Source organism: Vulpes vulpes, chromosome 6 (assembly GCF_048418805.1).
Source record: "Vulpes vulpes isolate BD-2025 chromosome 6, VulVul3, whole genome shotgun sequence".
NCBI lineage: Eukaryota > Metazoa > Chordata > Mammalia > Carnivora > Canidae > Vulpes > Vulpes vulpes.
The window spans coordinates 8,804,982-8,823,018 of record NC_132785.1 but is presented as its reverse complement, the minus strand read 5'-3'; the positions used below and the strand labels follow the sequence as shown (position 1 = coordinate 8,823,018).

The 18,037-nt window shown below is 44.7% G+C and overlaps 1 long non-coding RNA gene across 2 annotated transcripts; it reads right to left on the bottom strand.

Moving 5' to 3' along the window:
• Window positions 1–596: 596 nt before the first annotated feature.
• On the bottom strand, window positions 597–16,592 carry LOC112928059 (uncharacterized). 2 transcript variants are annotated; one of them, XR_003236680.2, is made up of 4 exons: window positions 15,711–16,592; window positions 15,045–15,123; window positions 11,976–12,163; window positions 597–3,180 (listed from the first exon to the last, which is right to left on the bottom strand). It is a non-coding gene; the product is annotated as an uncharacterized lncRNA (long non-coding RNA). The 2 variants fall into 2 exon arrangements; XR_003236678.2 differs by lacking the exon at window positions 597–3,180 and adding an exon at window positions 9,476–10,077.
• Window positions 16,593–18,037: the final 1,445 nt, after the last annotated feature.

The window sequence follows — 18,037 nt, the reverse complement described above, 5'->3', positions numbered from 1 at the left end:
CATATATAGACAATAATTAGGGGAACGGACCAAACAAGGCGGTCTGTAAAAGCTTGTCCCCTACTCATGCCAATTCATCCCTTTGTCTTCTGGCCTACCGTATCCCTTGAGATGGATTCCTGACTATTTAGGGTCTTGGGAAGCTTGAGCTGGGCAGCCTCAGGCAGAGAGTCTTCTGAGGTATTTTTCTTGCAGCCCTGGCCAGCCAGGCACCTGGCTTGAGGCTCTGAGGACAAGACAGGCACAGCAGGGAAACTGTGGGGATGATTGTTCCATAGCCTTTCTCAATTCAACCAGAGTATTTTTGGATCATGTGAGACATCCGTTGATCGAAATCCTTTGGTGAGCCTGTTAAAAACCACACTACTGAAACAAGGTGGACATTGAGCTCTTCTTATGGCAATGTCCAATGATATGCCAAAGTCAGCAAACTTGTATCAAAACACAAGCACATAAAATGTGTATTTTAAATGAAGGTATGACTTTTCTACATTTGAAAACATTTTTCTCTTCTCAAAATAAGGTTTGTCTCTTTCTAAATATTTTTATATAAAAGACCTTTCTGTTACGAAGTGATGGCAATAGTAGACAGTGTCTTTCTGCATAATTAGTTATTTATTTAAAGTAATGATCAGTGCTAAAATGAAGACATATAAGGTGCCATGTGAGCTTGTAAAGAGGATCAACCGGAGTTCAGGGGTCAGGGAAGGCAGTCTCAAGCAAATGGCACATGTACTAGCTTCATTCAGGCAGGATCTGTGAAATCAGCCTATTTACCACCTAAGTGGTGGGAAGTATTTCAACATGGTACCCTGTGAGCAGTATTTTTGATAGTTTCTTTTCCCAGGTAGTGAACAGAGAGTTCTATCTCCCAGAAGCTGGGGGCAAACATGAAATTATAAGTTAGTTCTGCAAAAAGGAAGGAGAAATTGGTCTGAGATGCTCCCTAGACTTATGTTCTTTCCTTCTCTTTCTTGGTGTTTTTCTCTCCTTACCCCCCCTAGTTCTATCTTCTTATGATCTCTCTGCTTCTTTCTTCTTTTTTCCTGTCCTACCTATGACAAGGGTCTTAGAGAAAAAGGCATTAATGGGAAACAAATTTCCAAGCCATCAAAGGTAATGAATTCAGACTATTGTAATGGTAAACTCCTGTAGCCTTTGAACCGATTATGTAGACACTTGGTGGTGACAACTTGTCTTCCTCGTGGAGATCTTTCCTTTGGGAGCTCGGTTACAAAAGTCAGGCTGGGTACTATTCAGAAGACAGCAGTAAGGGAAAGAGAGGAAGTGAAATGTCTGTGCTGTTTGCCTTTTCTGAACCTGCCTAGAGGAACCTAATATTGTTCTCTGGTGCCGCGTTCATTAACTCTCCCTGGACTGATAGGGGATGGCATCTCACTTCACTGCATCCTCCAACCTACCTATTTCTGAAAAATAATTGCCTTTTGGCCTTTTTATCCCCAGAGAACAAAAGTCGTAAGCAGGCATGAATCTATGATGTCATCAGAATGGTAGGGAAATCGGTTTGTTCTTAAAATACTTTCGTTTGTCAAACTGAAAATAATAAGAAACTCTTTGAACAGGTTCTTGGTTACAAACAAAAAAATCCACTCTAGCTAATCTAAGTATAAAGGGATTTATTAAATTATGTAGATAGCTTGTCCTAAAGGCTAACATGATGAACTCTAGGTAGAACCTCCCAGAACCACATTGCAGAACTGGCCTCCCAAGTGACCTGCTGCTTCTCTCAGGATCAGAAATCCAGTTAGAAGCCACTGCCATCTCACGCTGCTAACATGGACCACACTGCCTATGGCTAGACCCATCCCTTCCAAGGAGGCTGGATCAAAGTCTCTTGTGGTTACATCTTGCTGGCACATCCTCAGTCCCAGGTCTGAATCCTAGAGACCAGAGAGGCTGGGAAATAGAGCTTTATGGACTTTGGGAAGGAAGGTATACAATATGGAGAATTATCACACTGTGGAAAGATCATTCAAAAGATTTGGGGCAGCTATGAATGAGTGCTCTTCTCTTTAACATCCTCCGATTGGTCTCTCAACCAAAAATTTCCCTTTTTTAGGAGATTCCAGAGTCTGGGAACTCTAGTGAGCTAATAATAACCTTAGAAGAGAGCATGGGTGAAGCTTAATTACTGAAGATCTTGGACACCATGTGAAAGAGCTTGACCTTGATTTGGTAGGCAATAGGGTGTCACTGAAGGAGAGAGGAATGTCACTGGAATATATATATGTATGCCTAAAGCTCTTCCCTTTTGAGGGTGTTATGTATTTCCACGGACAAAATTAAATTAAAATTCTGTCCTCTAGTCAGGTTTTTATTTAATTTTGTCTGTCTTGCTTGCATGTTACCTACTGCTAGTCATCTGCAACAGTAGTAAAATTCTATATGGTCACTGTTGGTCCCTCTCAGATACATGGAGTCTTGGTGTGTGAGAATTTTGACCTTTTAATTGTTAATTCCAAATGCTTCTGGATTGGTTGCTCTGGGTCATGCTCCTTGTTATAAATACTTCTTAATGTTTTTCCTATCTTTGCCAACACCTTAGAGCCGATCGAGGAAGGAGCCAGGGTTGTATTCAACTGTGGGAATACCTGGGGCTTATCACTGGTCTCTCTGAACCTATGAGCTCTCAGGATGGTTCTAGTTACAGACTTTGCTCTCTATAATCATGCAGAGAGGTAGGCAGAGAAGTAAGCAACAAGGCCAGTCTTGGTTGTCCATGTGATTTGATATCAAGACTCATGATGTCCCCATGGATGTTAGATAAACCTAGATTGTAGGAATGAATTTCAGGGTCCCAGTGTGATAAAAATTCATCATTAATTGAATAAAAAAGAATAGGTACATTTGCCACATAGCAAAAGTAATTTCTTCTTGGGTGGAGGCGAGACTAAAAGTAGACCAGGAAAAGACTAACCATCAACAGTATTACTTAAAAAAAAAAAAACTAACAACCTTGTATTTGAACGTCTTGGCTATGGGGAGCCAGGTTGGTAAAGAAACAGTGGGGTGTCTTTGGCAGAGTGGCACCGGGTGTTGCAAATGCCCAGAGGGCTGTTGCCCAGGAAACAGTCTTAGCTTCAGACATGACCACAGTAGCTGAAGGAGACAAGGATCCGGAGAGGTGATGGCTCCAGATCTTAGCGGTCAGGCTGTTCCCTGTGAAAGGGAGAAAAGAGCACATATGTAGTTCTAACTGCTTTTCAAGATGAGACCTGGAAGAAGCGGGGACATCTAACTTTTCTACAGATAGCGCTGGTGACTGGACTCCATGGAATTTTTAAAGGCAGAGGGAAGATCTCAGAGGGGAAACAGGAATCCCTGCCCAAGAGGCATCTCAGGTCATTTGAAGGATGAAAGGTGCCCTCTGAGCGCTGTGGCTAGAGAGTTATAGAATGCTCACGTAGGGACCTCAAGGAACTGAGTCCCCTCATCTCATGGGTTCTGGGTGGATAACTGATGGGCAGCAGCTTCTTGAAGTTATAGGTAGACTTCTGCTCTTGCCCTGGTCTCCTCCCCTCTGACTTACCATTGCTGTGCCTTAACGAAAGTCAAAGGCATGCTGGCCTGTGTTCTCCTTCTCCCCCATCTCTGCCCTGAGAGTGGGGTGTGGTGGGGGTGAATATTCATACACATGTACACTCTGCACATTGTATCAAGGCACAGAGTGTTTGGAGCATTCCGCTCTAACAAGAAAAGCCATCAAGTCCCAGCCTGGGGTGGCATGTTCTTTCTTTTACTCAGTGTTCAGCAATTACTGCTTTCCCTTAGGATTCTCTCCCCATCACATGTTAGTGTTGACAGGCTGGAGGGTAGTTTCCTGACCTGGGAAGGCCTCAGGTGGGCAACCTAAGCCAATCAATGTCATATATAGTATTGATGAGCATGGACTGTGGAGCGAGGCTGCTTGCAGGAAATCCCAGCTCTGCTCCTTACTAGGTATTGTGACCTCCTGGTGCTGCATGTTCCTTAACTGTGAAGTACAGAAATAGTAGTACCTAGCTCTAGGGTTGCTTTGGGTTGAAATGAGAGCATTTGTGTAATTACAGTCTCTGGCTCATAGCAGCTGTTACACAAGTGTTGGCTTGTAGGCATTGGGATGAAGTTTTCACTCAATAATAATTTATTGATGGGCACCTGGTGGCTCAGTGGTTGAGCGGCTGCCTTTGGCTCAGGTCGTGATCCCGGGATCCTGGGATTGAGTCCCACATCAGGCTCCCCGCAGGAAGCCTGCTTCTTCTTCTGCCTGTGTCTCTGCCTCTCTGTGTCTCTCATGAATAAATAAATAAAATCTTTTAAAAAAATAATGTATTGAGCATCTACTATGTATCAGGTACTTAAATACTGGGAATAAAGCAGTGAACAAGACCAAGTATGTGCTTTTATGATGCTTACATTCTGGAAGGGAGGCAGTTAGTAAACACATAAATAACATATTTGGCAGTGATAAGTGCTATGAAGAATATAAAACAGGGTGGATGCCTGAGAGAGACTGAGACACTACTTTAGTTTGAATGGGAGGGATAGCCTCTTAGGGTAGATGTCACTGAATGAAAAGAAGCCAACCATGTGAAAATTGGGGATGGAGCATCACAAAAAGAACAGCATATGCAAAATCTCCAATACATCCAAGAGGGGCTAATATTCAAAATGTATAAAGAATTTATGCTACTTAATATTTTAAAAAAGCAATCCTGTCACAAATGGGCAGAGGACTTGAATAGACATTTTTTTCCCAAAGAAGACATACAAATAGCCACCAGGCATGTGAAAAGATGTTCAACATCATGAATTATCAGGGAAATATGAATCAAAAATCACGATGACATAAGCACCTCATATCTGTCAGATTGCCTATTATCAAAAAGACAAAAAAACATTCACTGTTGGTAGGAATGTAAGTTGATGCAGCCCCTGTATATATGGAACTTCCTTAAAAAGTTAAAAATAGAACCACCATATGACCTGGCAATTCCACTTCTGGGTATTTACCCAAAGAAAATAAAAACATTAATTCAAAGAGATATATATACACCCTATGTTCATTGTAGAATTATTTACAATAGCCAAGATATGGAAATATCCTGTGTCCACTGATGGATGCACAGATAAAGATGTGATATATATATGATATACGATATGATATATGGCGTGATATGGTGTCACATATATATATATAAAGGAATATTACTCGATCTTAAAAATAATGAAATCTTGCCATTTGGATCAACATGGATGGACCTAGAGCATATTACGCTAAGTGAAATAAATCAAACAGAGAAAAATAAATACCATATGATTTCATCGAAATGTGAAATTTAAAAAGACAAAACAAATGAACAAACAGAACACAAGCAGACTCGTAGACACGGGAAACAAACTATCAGTTACTAGATATGAGAGACCTTGGGGGGATGGGTGAAATAGGTGAAGGGGATTGAGAGGTACAAACTGCCAGTTATAAAATAAGTGAATCATCAGGATGTAATGTACAGCAGAGGGAATATAGTCAATAATATTGTAATAACTTTGTGTGGTGACAGATGGTAACTAGACTTACGGTGGGGACTGTTGCATAATGTATAAAAATATCAAGTTCCTATGACATAAACTTGAAACAAAAAGGGTATTGTATGTCAATTATACCTCAATTTAAAAAATTACAAGGAGGTGCATGACATGTTTGGGGAATAGAAAAGGACAGTGCAGCTGGAGTACAGAGAATGAACAGAGAGTGGTATGACATGAGATCAGAGATGTAGGCAGGAGACAGTGAAAATACCTTGAGAATTTTAGAATTTCAAATATCTTCAAAGTAGTGTTCATAACCATCATTAAGGCTAAGCAGATAACTGACATGATTTGATTATGCGTTTAAAAAAAAAGATTTATTTATTTATTTTTGGATGGACAGGGGCAGGGCAGGAGGAGAGAGAGAACCTCAAGCAGACTCCACATGGAGTGCTGAGCCCAGCATGGGGCTTGATCTCATGACCCTGAGATTACGACTTCAGCTGAAACCAAGAGTCAGGAGCTTAAAATGACTTTTCCACCCAGGCACTCTGATTTATACTTTAACAAAACCACTCTGTCTGCCCCATCAAACATGGATTGTGCAGGAGGAGCGATAGTGCAAGCAGGGAGACTTGTAAGGGGACCAGTGTGATAACCAGCAGGAGATCCTGGTGGCTCACACAAGCAGAAAGTAGGAAGAGCTAGAAATGGATAGAGTAATTTTGGAAGAAAAGTTAACAGAACTTTCTGATAGATTGGATATAAGAGTTGAGGGTGGGGGGGAAGAACTCATTTTTTTAGGTCTTTCCCTTGAGCTTCTGTGTGACTATTGATATTTTTTTATCTGTATGGGGGAACTGAGAGGGAAGCAGGTTATAGGTGAAAGCTATTTTGGATATGTTCAGTTTGATACGCTTATAAGATATCTAATTGGAGATGTCAAGTGTGCAGGTGGGTGTATGAGAATGGAACTTGGGGAAGAGTCAGAGTTGGAAATATAAATATAGATGTTCTCTGCATGTAATTGAAATGTAAAGGCAGGGGACCCAACAAGAGCACCTGGGAAGAAGGTGTAGACAGAGAAGAGGAAGGGCCCTAAAACTGAGCCTTGGGACTCATCAACATTCAGAGTTTGAGCCAAAAAGGAGGAGCCAGCAAAGGAGATTGAGGAGTGCCCACTGAGGTGGGAAGAAAACCAAATGAGTGTAATACCATGGTTCTTTATAAGCATAGAAATGAAGAGAAGGAAGTATTTTAAAAAGTAGGGAGTAATCGGGTGTGTTGAAAGGTCAAGTATTGTTGAAGAGCTAAGTGAGGTGAGGACTGAAAGGTTCCAGTTGGATTTGGCAACATGGAGGATGCTGGTGAGCTTGCCAAGACTGGCTTCTGTGGTGGCGGAGGGACAGAGCTGGATTATAAATGAGTGAAGGAGAGGTTGGGAAATGGGGACTATTCTCTATGGACCCCTCTTTCCTCACTATGAGAGTAGTAAGGAAAGAAGGCTTTTGATTCTACGCCTGCCTTAGCCCACCTCAGCTCAGTGAAGGACTGCGTCATGGTTTGGGACAAAGCTTCATGGTAATTTGGAGGCACAATGTCCCTTTCCACGCTTTATCTCTGAAGAAACTTTGAGGGGGCCGGCCACGGAGGGGCAGGATATTTGGTCTGTTTTTCTTTCCGTTCACTGAGAAGCCCAACCTACGGTTATCTCGGACACTGAGGGGAAGACATTAGAATATTAATTTCATAAATCACCACTTCAGTTTTTGGAGGATAAGTGTCTAATGCTAATGACCCTTTGCCTTCATTTCCAGCTTTTGGAAAGCTTTGAATCTCGTTAATGATATGCTTACACAAATGACACAACGTGACTAATTCTGTGGCCTAGGCACTGACTGATTCCAACAGGAAATTTCTCTTTAGGAAAGTTCATTCTGAGGTACATTCTTTTTTTTTTTTTTAGGTACATTCATTTGATGTCTAGTCATAGATACGGTGTTTTTCAGACTCTGAGGCAAGAATATCATTTTCTAATAATAGGCCGGTCGAACTTGCGATTGTTTATTCACTTTCATTTCTTTATTCAAAGCGGTGCTTTAAAACACGAAATTATAAGAATCTTCTGTTTGAAATCGGTTTCCAACCTCATCCTCCATCCACTCTCCAAAGGGGAAGGCCTGTCCCAGCTTGAATTTCTTACTCCACCCTGGAGGTAACTGTTAATTTCTAGATCTTTCAAGATGCCAGACTGGTTAGTCAGATGATTTCTAAGCCTGTTCAGAATGGCTCCCTCCCCCTTTCAATCATCATTCCTGTGATTCTCTACTCTTTCAGCCTCTACTTAAAAAAAAAAAAAAAAAAAATTAGAAAAGAGAAGTAGATCTTTTAAAATGGTACCTGTGCTCTCTAGCTTTGAAGACATAATATCAGGGTATTCAAGATGGAAGATAGTAAGTTGTTAAAAATCAAAATTCAGTTGCCTTCTAGGAGTTATAAGGATTAATTAATCAATCAAATGATGTGCTCGCTGCTCACTATTATTATTATGTTAAAGATGTGAACGCAGAAAGTCTTTGCTGCTGTGTTAAGCCCTTCATAATCCACGATCTGTTCGCTTCTTCAGTCTCATCTCGTGTTCACCACCTCATTCTCTAGTTAACACTAATATCACCATTCTTTTCAGAACTTGAAAGAACCAGCAGAGCTCCCATATGCCTCTTGGCTTTTATAAAGAATCCCTCTTTCCCCCCCTAGGACTGCTTCCTTTCCTCCCAGTCCCTCCCCACCCACCGTGGTCTAGCTAATTCATGAAAGTGAAGTCTCACTGTAGATGTCACCTCCTCCTGGAAGCCTCCCATAATGACCCAAGATTGTCTGAGGCATCACTTCTCTGCGCTCTGGCAATCCCTACCTCGTGGCACTTACCGGTGCCTTTTTATAAAGGTACAGATGTCTCCCTGGTGCCAAGCCTCAAGTGTAGTAAGTGCCCAACACATATTTGGTGAACAAATGAATGAATGAAGAACTATGATTTCGTAAGTCATACGTTTTAAAAATATTTTCCTTTAACACATTCAAAGATATTAAAATGGTGAATATGACATTAAATGAACTACTCCTTTGACTTCAGTCTGTTTGTAAAGTTCTACAAGTTCCACACCTTGTGACCAGAGATACTTAGCTAAGGAGAACTGTGTAACACGATTCCTAAACAAGCCAACGTTAATGATTTGCACGAGGTAGGTGTCCAATAAACTCTTATCGGCAGAGAAATTAAAACGTAAGGTATTGACACACTTTCCTGGTGACACGGAAAGCAGAGGTATCATTCAACGCTTTTCAGGTGAAAGTTGGCAGCCCTGTGATATCCTCTCTGACTTGCTGCAGGGCCCCCACCCCCGCCCCGTGAAGATGAAATGCAAACAGCCCACACCCCAAGTGTTCCCCCTCTCCTCTTTGGCCACCGTCCTTGTGATCCCCAGACTGCCACCAGCTGGAGCAGGTGCACTTCTGTGAGTGTCCGCAGGAGTGGGGCTGTGCACGTGTGGAGAAACAGGACTGGACAGACAGGATGGCATGCACTTTGCTCTGGGCTGGGACCCACTTGTGACAGGCGTAAGGCAGTGCCAGCTGGCTCAGGAAGGGTTCCTGAGGTCCTGTCCCATTATTGATCCTCCAGGTCCCTATCGGGGCTAGCAAAGCTAGAGTGGGAAAGGCGGAGGAGAGGAGGGGGCCCCTAGGTAGATGGGCCAGGCCCCTAGCTAGGTGGGAAGGTGGTAGAGCTGGAAGCAGAGTCAAAGGAAAGCAAACAAAGGAAAGTATCTAGGAAAGTGGGCATCGTGTGCAAGAGTCTGGGCAAAGGGGGCGCCTGGGGTGGCTCAGCGGTTGAGCTTTTAGGTCAGCTCATGATCCTGGGGGTCCTGGGATTGAGACCTGTGTCGGGCTGTCTGCTCAGCAAGGGAGTCTGCTTCTCCCTCTGCTTGTGCTCCCTCTCTCCCCCTCTCTCTGTCAAATAAATTAAAAAAAAAAAGTCTGGGCAATGGGAGGACCAAGAATGGACCAGTCAGTCTAAGACCTTCTGATTGAGGGTAGTTACCATATCCTGGGGTAACAAGAAGGAAAACACACCTTAGACCTAGATGCCAGTCGGGTCATAATGACAGTTAACATTTATGGTGTGTTTTTCTTCCTTGACTCCTTTATTCTTGGCTCTGAAGAAACAAAGTTGTGTGAGCCTCCTTCTTCAACGTGTACATCAGAGCTTTCCCCACGAATTAGCCTCTATCTCTTTGGCCTTCCATCATTTCCCCCTCCACTGGTTTCTTCCCACTCGTCTAAACACATGTTTGCTTCCCTATGCTGTGAAACGACTCTAACTTCCCCTCAACAAAAGTCTGGATCTGTATGTTGTCCATTTTCCTGATTTTTCTTCCACCTCTTGGATGGGACGCTCATGGGGTGAGAACGCCACATGCTGGCTCTCTCTCCATCCCCAACAAGTTCTGTGACTCCAGGCAAATCCCCGAACCTCAGTCTCCTCATCTGTAAAATGAGGATAATAATAATTTTCTCATATGGCTGTTGTGATGACTAAAACCAAAGTGTCTCTGATCTAAAAGGGAGTTTTAAAAACCTGTTGTGTTGAAGTTTTTGAAAAATGGATGGTATGTACGTATGTATGTATTTAAATGCATGGTTTTCTCTCTCTCTCTCTCTTTTTTTTTCCTCAAATGCATGGTTTTCTAAATCCAGCAGCTGCTAGTTTCAAAGACTATATGACAGGGAATGAGGGGTGATGTGCCTCATCTAATTTGTGGGACATAAAAGTAATAGTCCCTTCATTTCTTTTCCTTTTCAGAACTTTTATGTTTGTAGAAAACACCTACATCAACAACAACAACAACAAAAATACCTATATGATGCCAGCTATTTTTAGTACAGTATTTCACTTGCCAGTCACGCAGTACTGAGAAACTGGTATTGTTATGCTCATTTTACAGGGAAGGAAACAACTTGCCCAAGGTCTCCAGGTTAATACATAGAAGAGCAGGAGTTTGAATACAGTTCTCTTTAATAGCAAATCCGATGTGGTTTTCACTCAATGTTAGCATTCCTCAACGACTAGGTGCCAAACTCCACTTTTCTTGCCTTCATCTCTTCCTTGCATGGTTTTCCAAAAGAAAATACTCTAAACTCACTCTGAGAAAACCACTGTAAAAACATTTGTCCCTTAATCTGGGGTAGTTCTGTTCAAATTCACTGGCCCTACTCCCCAGTATTGAAGGCCACCACTGGCCACTGGCTCCCATTGCCTCCTCTAGCCTGTTGGCCCCTGATCCATTTTCCTGAGGACCACTGCACTGGGTGCTGGGCTACCTGGTTGGGGCTTTCTTCATGTACCCTTGTCTCAGTTCCCAGCATTTTGCTTTGTCTTGATTCCTGCCACTTGGTTCTTTTGACAGCTTTCTTCCTGGAATCTAGAACTCTGACTTTGAATCCAAAGCGGCTGGGCACCTGCCACCACCCAGATGAAGTCCACTGCATGTATTCTCAGGGATCAGAAAAGCCCCAATCCTCAGGTCTGCTCACTTAGTGGGAACCCCACAGTTTGTGAGTTTAGATCACAATGAAATCTGTCACGTTTTATTTGAACTCTAGACCCAATTCTTCACCCTATCTGGCCTAGAAGACATAGCCCTAGGCCAGATTTTCATTCTTCTCTGCCTTATTTCTCAGTCCCTATATATCTCAATGCATTTAAGGATTTCTATTTCCCTAAATATGTTGGCTTTTGTTAATTTAATTATGATCAATCATTAAAATTTTCTCTCAAAAGCAATAAATACTTACTGTGGGAAAACAAGAAAATCAAAGAATAGGCATAATCCTACCAGACGTCTAACAAAATAAAGGACAAATACATGAGATTATGGAATCCAACTGCCCACCAATAATCACTAACCACTTCAAGGTATATCCTGCCAAACTTCTTGTTACATAGTTACATAATATTTATATTTTTTCATATGTTGTGTTTTAAAACCTGCCTTTTCACTTAATGGTATTTTTGACATCTTTATATTCACGGTCAACAAATGATTAATTGTTTTTTAAGTGTTTTTCTCTTGAAATTATGAGGGATAAGGGCAGAAGAGGGAGAGAAAATCATCTGTAGAATTTGTATAGCTAAGGAGTTGTCTGTAATAACTAGAAAACACCCCCAGCACCCTGCTACATGGAAAACCATGAAGGGTCTCTTTATGGAAGCAGCAGGGATAACAGCCAACGTGATCTACAGAGTTGGGTTTGCTATAGCGCTTCTTTTTGTGTGCCCCACATTACTTCTATAAAGTGGAACAAGGTGATTTCTATTTTCTGCTTCAGGTAGGTACATGGTTACTAAGATGCAATCTGTTTGTAAACTTGCTTCAAGTACAAACCTCACGTAGGGAGTGTTTCTCAGATGGTTTCTATGGGAGGTTTTGTCAGACTCCAATATGCTCCGTAAAAGATGTGGCTGGGGCAGTGGGATGCTGCAGCTCTGTGCTTCTTCAATGTGAAGAGGACTCTAGGCCTGCATTTTAATTGGCTGGATTCTTCATAGATGATAACTCACAGTCTCCAGGTGCTGAGTCAGAGAGAAGGAATAGCCCTCTAAGAATATCATCTAATTTAAGAATGAACCTCTGATGGCTCAGAAACACGACACTGAGATACACCACTGTGGTAGATTGCATGTTCCAAAGAGGACTGCACAAGTATATATATCTCATTCCTAAACGTTCCTCTTAAAATGTTTCTGATACTCCTCCCACTGACAACTCTGAGGTCCATATGTTCCATACCCTCGAAACTGGGCAGGGTTTCGTGATAACTCCATTCAATTCATGTGGTGAAAGTGATGCTATATGATTTCTGAACTGAGTTCATGAAAGAATACAGCATCCATCTGGCTTGCTTTTTCTTGACATACACCTTAGGAGCCCTGAGCCTACATATATAAGGAGTCAATCCAGGTATCTGGAAGCTGTCATACTAAGAAGAGTCTCGAAGAAGCCTCTCAGAAACAGAGAGAGACCTAGGGAGCCCTGGACTGTGCCAGCCTTCACGTGTTTGAGTCTTCCAGCATCCACTCCCAGACATGTGAGTGAGCCAGGAAAACCCGGAGGTCCCTGAGTCAAATGTAATATTAACAGACTATGCATAACCATCATGGAAAACAAGTCCCATGAAGAGAAGCTCACAGTAAAACATTATAAAGCACTCAAGGAAGCAAGGTAGCACAATTGTGATTCAGCAAGTGCAACAAATGGGAGAATTTACACTCTGTTAACTATAGATATTAGAACAATTTTTAACTTAAGTTTTCAATTTTAATTCCAGCATGGTTAACGTACAGTGTTATATTAGTTTCGGGTGTACAATACAGTGATTCAATAATTCTACACGTTACTCAGTGCTCGTCATGGTAAGCGTGCTATATTAGAGCAACCTGAAGGATTTTTAAATAAATGTGTTTAAAATGTTTAATGGGATAAGGGAAAGAAGAGACTCTAGGACAAAAGTAAGATCCTATAAAAAAAAAAAACAGGACAGGCAAATTTGAAAAGAAAAGAAACGAACATTTTAGAAATGTAAATAAATGTAAAATTCAATGTCCATATTAAAGAGTATATCATATAGTGGCAGAGAGAATCTGTTAGAGACCATCGAAAGGATCTGAGAAAATTAACCATGAGCTGCATGAGAAAAAGAGCAGAAATATGGAAGAAAAATTAAGACATGAGAAAAAGAGAAACTCAAACTCTTATCTAACTGGAGTTCCAAAAAAGATAAAATAGAGAAAAAGTGGAAAAAATGCCTGGGGTCAGAATGGGGGGAAGGAATATTTGAAATACTGAAGGGCTGAAATTCTCCAAAACCGAAGAAGGACCTGAGTCTTCAGGCTAAAGATGCATATCGAGTCCAGAACAAGGGATCTAAGCAATAACACCCACCTGGACACACATCACTAATGTAAACATCAACTGGGGGAAAAAAAGAGAAAATATTAAGTTACTACAATGAAACAAAATCTATAAAGGATAACAATGAGACTGGCCAGACTTCTACCACTAAACAGCAGATGCCAGAAGGTAATGAAACAGTAACATCGAGGTGTTGGCCTCAGTAGTTGTCAGCTTAAAGAGTTCCTTAGCTGACGAAATTATGAATCAAGAATGTGAGAGAAAATAAAATAAGAGTGACAGACAAAACAGAGAATTTTACTCACAGATACAGTGAAGAAAAATATTGAAGAACATACTTCACCAAGACATAAATTGAGCACCAGAAGGAAAGAATGGGATACAAAAAGCAAATGCTGATAGAATATGTTAGGAAAAAATAATTAAATAATTATAAAAGTAGTCACGGTGATGACTAATTTAGTGAAGAACTAAAAAATAAATGGGGAATTAGAAAATACTAGATAGCAGTACATAGTTTAAAGGAAAGGAATCGCGAGCTAAAGTGTTTCATTTATTTTTGTTTATTTAGGATTATCTTTAAAAGAAGGGGTTGAAGATATTGATGGAATGAATCTTGGATGTTCAGTATAAATGTAAATATCTTAAGAGGTAACTGCTGAGAATTGAAATAAAAGGCTTAAATTCCAAAAGAGTAGGAGGGTTTAGAAAGAGGGAGTAAATGAAAGAAAAAAATCAGTTAATGGAATAGAAGGCAAGAAAGGAATGAAAAAGAAAGTTAGGTAAATGTGAAATGAGAAGGTGGTAATAAATCCAAAGATGGTATTCCTGGTGTGACAAAAAATGCTAGTTTTCACCAAAATCTGTTTTCTCTCCTCCATAATAATAGAGTTGGGGGTGGATCATGGCTGCCCAGCTCATGGCTTGATTTTCCTGCCTCTTGGATGCTGGCTATGACCATGCAACTAAGTTCTGGCCAATGTGATATGAGCACATGCGAAGTGTGTCACTTCTGGATCTAGGCCTGAAGGAGTTAGGCTTGTGCTCCCTTACACTCTCTTCTTCCTTTCTTGAGCTAGAACTCCCCTCACCAGCTTCCCCCCCAAACCGCCAGATAAAGGCAATGCCCTAGGGGATGGAATAGCGATATGGAGCAAAGGAGCCACCCTAACAACCCTAACATCCAGGACCACTTATCCTGAGACTGTTTCAGGAGAGAGAAATACACATTGTGTTTGGGAGAGGCCAGAGAAGAATCTCTTTCTTACAATAACTTTTTACCCTATTTGATATAAAGATAAATGAAAACTGATTAAAATAGGACTACTAAAAGGCAGACTCTCAGAATGAGTTAACACTACCGAACTTCAACTGTTGTTTACAAGACACACTTAACACATAATGACTCAGAATGGTTGAAAATAAAGAGATGAAAAGATATATACCAGGCAACCACTAACAAAAAAGAAAGCTATGGCAGCATGCAAAACAGAGTTTAAAGTGAAAAAACAATGGACGGATAAAAACGTGTAGTGAATTTACCTAGGCGACTGGATTATAGTCCTGGCTTTAGGCACCTTGGGCCGATGGCTTTATTCTTTTCTGTTTTCAACTTCCATCACTGTAAAAGATGATAATATTTTATTTGCAGAGTTGTGAGCATTAAATGAGATAATACCTGGGAAACTGGTTTTCTCCAGCCATAAAAATATGGTCACTCAAATTCTATCACAAAATTTGTTCATTCAACCTTCACTGAGCGCCTATGATACACCAGAAACTGTACTGAGAACTAGGAAGATGGGGATAAGTCAGTCACGATACTTGCCAGCAGGGATGTTACTAAAAAATGAGTTTAACATAGTCTTCCAAGGCGTTGTGACCGGGTGGGGGGGGGTGGGGTGTGCATTTTCTCTAGAGTGAGTGGCCAGTTGGAACCTGCAGGAGGGTCAAAAGATTTCATAACGAAGGAACTCTTAGGTTCAGTCCTGAAAGATGAGATGTTTGGACAGGCTGAGTAAGAGGAAGGGCATCCCATGAGAGAGCACAGCATAAAATTAAGTGGCCTTACAGGGAACTGCAGGGGAGGAACTCAAGAGCTGGTTGATGAGCCTGGGGAGACAGATACTGGCCAAGATACTGGGACTGGGACTTCATCCTACAGGTAATGGGGAGCTGTTGGGAGGGCTTATTCCGGGATTGACTTACTCGATGCTGTTTTTTAGAAGGCTGACTTTGGCCACAACGTGAGAGATGGAGGTCCCACCGGCTCGGAGGCGGTGACACTACCAAGGAAAGAAATGCAGTGCTTCTGGGATTTGAAACAAGGGACCTGAAATCAGGCAAGAACAGTGAAACAGAGAGAAGGTGATAGACAGGAATGTCTCAGGTGTGGAGAGGGCAAAGGGGAGACAGGAGGAACCAGGGACAATTTTCGGATTTCTCCTTTGAGTGACTAGATGGATTCACGGAGACTTTTCCCGAGAGCATGAGACAAGAGAGAAAAGCCAGCTGGCAGGAAAATTAACTTCTGTTTCAGTCCAGCTGAATTTAAGGCCCATGGGACATCTGGGTAGAGATTTCTGGGAACAAGTTGGCTCTACAGAACTGGAGATCTGGGGTTTACCAGTTATCAGCAGGTGGTTGGTAGCTGAAGTGGTGGGTGGGTGTGGGCAGACCAGGCAGCATTGGAAACAGAGCAAGGGCAGGTTATTTAGGAACTCCCACACCTGAGAGGGCTGACCAAGAAAAGGTTGGAGAACTCCGGAGACCCAGGTGTCAAAGGGGCCCATGGAAGGGATAGTTTCAAGGACAAAAGTCTAGTCCCCAATGCCAAACGCTGCAGGTAGATTAAGTAAAAAGAGAACTGAAAAACAATAACAACAACAATCTAATTGTTCAGGGCATTTTTAAAGCCACCAATGGCCTTCGTTAGGGGCACCTCGGTTGGATGTCCGCCTGCGGGCAAGAAGGGGTAGTGGATGAAGAAATTAATACAAGTGGGAATAATGAGAACAGGCGCTCTGGATCAAGTCAACGTTTTTGATTTTTCAGTTTTTAAAAAAAAAAAAAAAAAAAAAAAAAAAAAAACGTGTGCATGTGCTTGACGTGGTGAAGAGCCGCGGGAAGACGCGGTGGAAGGGGCCTCGGGTCCAGGGGAGGGACTAAGCCGTGAAAAGCCCTTCTTGGCTTGGAGCTGGGGAAGCCGCGGTCCACGCCGGAGGGATGCTCGGCCAGGGCGTCGGTCACGGTCACGCTGTTCTCCGCGGGCCGCCGGCGACCTGCCCTGCGCTGAGCGCCCCCGCGAGCGCGGCTGCAAGTGGAGGGCGGGTCGGATCCCTTAGTGGCAGCGGGGATCGAGGAAGCCCGGGGGCCTCCCGACAGCCAAGCCGCCCGCACTGCCCCAGCACCGCAAAGACGCGGCCGCCGGCGCAGCCCCCCCCCCCACCCCGGCCGCCCGCCTCACCCCTGCGCCCTCCAAGTCGGGGACCATCCAGGGCGCCCGGCGGACGGAGGGGGGGGCAGCCGGGGACAGGGGCGCCCGCAGGCGTCTCCCGGGACCTCCTCTCCGCCTCACCCCTGCGGCCCCCAAGTCGGGGACCGTCCAGGGCGCCCGGCGGAGGCGGGGGCAGCCAGGGAGAGGGGCGCCCCGAGGCGTCTCCTGGGACTCCCTCCCCGCCTCCCCCCTGCGCCCCCCAAGTCAGGGACCGTCCAGGGCGCCCGGCGGAGGGGAGGGGCAGCCGGGGAGAGGGGCGCCCCGAGGCGTCTCCTGGGACTCCCTCCCCGCCTCCCCCCTGCGCCCTCCAAGTCGGGGACCGTCCAGGGCGCCCGGCGGAGGGGAGCAGGGAAGGGGGGGCAGCCGGGGACAGGGGCGCCCGCAGGCGTCTCCCGGGACCCCCTCCCCTTCTCACCCCTGCGCCCCCCAAGTCGGGGACCGTCCAGGGCGCCCGGTGGAGAGGAGGCGCCCGCAGGGAGCGGGGGGAGGGGGAGGCAGCCGGGGTGAGAGGTCCCGACGCGTCTCCCGGGACCCCCCCGCCCCCCCCTGCGCCCCCCAAGTCGGGGACCGTCCAGGGCGCCCGGCGGAGGGGGGCATCCGGGGAGAGGGACCCCCGCCCCGCCCCCCGCGCCGCCGCCCCCCGGAGCGCCCCAGCCCGCCCGGTGCCCGCGACCGCCCGGCGGCCGCTTTCGGTTCCGCGCCTTATAAGGCCTGACGGGGGGGTCACGTGCGTCCCGGGCCGCCCGCGGGGAGGAGGGGGCGGCGGGGGGGGCGGGGGCGGGGGCGGGGAGGGGGAGGGGCGGGCGCGGGGAGGAAAAGGGGAGGGAGCCGGGGGCGGAGGAAGGAGCGAGGGGCGGATTCTGCGGCCGTGGGAGGCGGCGGCGGCGGGGAGCGGAGCGCTCGGAGCTGGACCGGGAGGAGGAGGAGGGGGAGGCGGGGGAGGAGGAGGAGGAGGAGGAGGAGGAAGGGCCCGGCGCGGGGGCGGGAGAGCGCGGCGCGGCGGAAGCCGGAGGCGGCGGGAGGGCCGGTCGGTGGCCCC